Source organism: Scylla paramamosain, chromosome 25, assembly GCF_035594125.1.
Source record: "Scylla paramamosain isolate STU-SP2022 chromosome 25, ASM3559412v1, whole genome shotgun sequence".
Taxonomy (NCBI): domain Eukaryota; kingdom Metazoa; phylum Arthropoda; class Malacostraca; order Decapoda; family Portunidae; genus Scylla; species Scylla paramamosain.
In genome coordinates, this window is record NC_087175.1 from 4,310,001 (window position 1) to 4,312,500 (window position 2,500).

Sequence of the window (2,500 nt, forward strand, 5' to 3'; positions counted from 1 at the left end):
TAAGATTGTGGTATCACATCTATCCCTCATCAAACACAATTCACGAATTTGTGCACCAGTCCGTGCAAGTTCGTACTGGTCACACTGCAGCTGCGTCCAAACCTTATTGATGTCTCCAATATTCATATTAAATTTGTATGAAAGATATCTTACATTACTGCCCATTATTGAATGTCTTCCATAAACCCCCATTCTTCCTATTGTTCTTATAACCATATTGTCTGATGTTAATATTTGGTTTATAAAAGCAATCTCCCGTTTTGCGAACCACATTTCTGGGGGCATAACATTAGCAATGTGAGGAAGCAGACTACAGTGTGTGGTCCAGGGCAGCTTCCACACTCGACGCACTGCAACCCTCCACGCTCGGTACACCGCTTCCATGCTACCATCACACACATTTAAAAGTTGACTACCATAAAAACTAGAACAATATTTAAAAAACAAAGTATTTCTTACATGTGACAGTCCACCCTTAAAACGGGATAAAAATGAATTACATTGTCGATAAAAATCAGTCACACATTTAGAAGTATCACATTTAAAAATATTTCTTCCTAAAACATTTCCCAGGTGTACAATTTCCTCCATAATATCAATAGTTTTACCATTAATTTCTACATTAGGAATTATATTACTTCTTTTATTACCGTGGAAAACTATTAATTTGCTTTTCTTTTCGTTATACACAATGTCATATCTCGATGCATAATCTACACAGATGCTTATCATCTTCTTGAGAGCAAAAACACTTGGTGCTAGACCTTTTAGGTCATCAGCAAACCCGAAGGCTCCTGCATAGGTGCCACCCATGTAGCAGCCAACGCCAGAGTCTCGCAATTCCGTGAGTAACCCGTCTACATAAACACAATACAGTATAGGAGAGATCACACCACCTTGTTTGACTCCATTACTCACTTCAAATGTACTAGACAGTAAGTCATTCCATCTTACGCTTAGTTTTTGATTTACGTACATGTTTAACAATAATCTACATATAAGAGGACATACATTACGTTTCAATAGAATATCAAATAATTTGCAATAATTAACTCTGTCGAAAGCCTTGCTTGCATCTAAAGTAAACCCATAAACAGTTGTACCTTTAGATACATAATAAGACACAGTTTCTCTCACCATTGCTGTACACATAGTAGAGGATGTTCCTTCTTTGAACCCAAACTGCAAATCATTGGTCAATAGTTTATCCCTTTCTCTCATCAATACAATATTATCCAGTATTTTACTCATCAAACTACTAAGAGTAATCGCTCTGTAATTTTCACTGGTATTAAGATTTGCCCAACGACCTTTAGGAAGCGGTATCATAACCCCTTTCATCATGCTGTGGGGAGAGAAACCGTGCCTCAACATGGCTGAAAACAGTACAGACAAGTGTAGCAATAATAGTCGTAGTACTAGTAGTAGTGGTGGTAGTGGTAGTGGTGATGATAATAGTCAAATACATTGAATACACTCATGCAGGGTCACCACCACCACCACCACCACTACCACTACTACCACTACTACCACTACTATTACTGCTACCACCACAACAAAATAGTAATAGTAGCAATAGTAACAGTAGCAGTAGTAACACCACAAACACACACGCAACACCACCACAACCACCACCACCAACACAAGTGAATACAGCATTGAAGTCACCACCACCACCACCACCACCGCTACCGCTACCACCACCACCACCACCACCACTACTCAGTCGTAAGCTGGAGAGAGCGGGGTGAGGTAGTGTGTGTCGAGACCCCGCTGTACTTGAGGGGTTCTCTCGTGTTAGTGGTGCTGTAGTGCTGTGACTAGAGGTGCTGGCGTGGTGCTTGCGTGCTCAGTGGGGGGCTACACTATCCATCTATCGCTCCTGGAAGTATTAAGTGGCTCAAGTGATTATAAAGTGGTGTAAAAAGTGTTTAAGTGAGAACTTATATGATTGCCCGCCGCTCCAGCCAGCCAGCCAGCCAGCCCGCCAACACCACCACCACCACCCTTTTGGTTCTTGCGGAAGTACGGTGTGGAGAGAGTGGCTGCCTCCTCCTCCTCCTCCTCCTCTCCCGGATACCGCCCCCTCCTCCTCCTACTCCATCCTCCACCTCCACCTCGTTCCCTCTTTCTACTTCTTGTTCTTTTTCTCCGCCTTTACTTTTCTCTCGTGTTTGTCTTTCTTTCTATACCTAACTTTTCTTTTCTTGTTTTCCTCCCTGTTCTCTTTTCCTTGTAGTTTCTTTCATTTTCTTCGTCTTCATCCCTTCCTCTTTTTCTCCTAATTCCTCCTCCTCCTCCTCCTCCTCCTCCTCCTCCTCCAGCTGTTGTCTCTCCACTCACCTCCACTCTCCTCCACCCAGCCAGTCAGCCACCCAGACTCCCTGCCGATCACAGGTGTGTGTGTGTGTGTGTGTGTGTGTGTGTGTGTGTGTGTGTGTGTGTGTGTGTGTGTGTGTGTGTGTGTGTGTGTGTTACCTCCCTCATGTTTCGTTATGTA

At 43.0% G+C, this 2,500-nt stretch overlaps 1 protein-coding gene across 2 annotated transcripts in view; it reads left to right on the top strand.

The window, feature by feature from the left end:
* LOC135113123 (probable serine/threonine-protein kinase ndrD) overlaps nt 1-2,500 on the top strand; it is a 73,814-nt gene that overhangs the window by 26,964 nt on the left and 44,350 nt on the right. The window contains exon 1 of one of the 2 annotated variants that reach the window (XM_064028185.1): nt 1,710-2,397. The exons of the other annotated variant lie outside the window; for it this stretch is intronic. The gene's annotated coding sequence lies outside the window, so the exon portion shown is untranslated. Of the gene's footprint in view, nt 1-1,709; nt 2,398-2,500 lie in introns of those variants that run through there. 2 annotated transcript variants of the gene reach the window in all.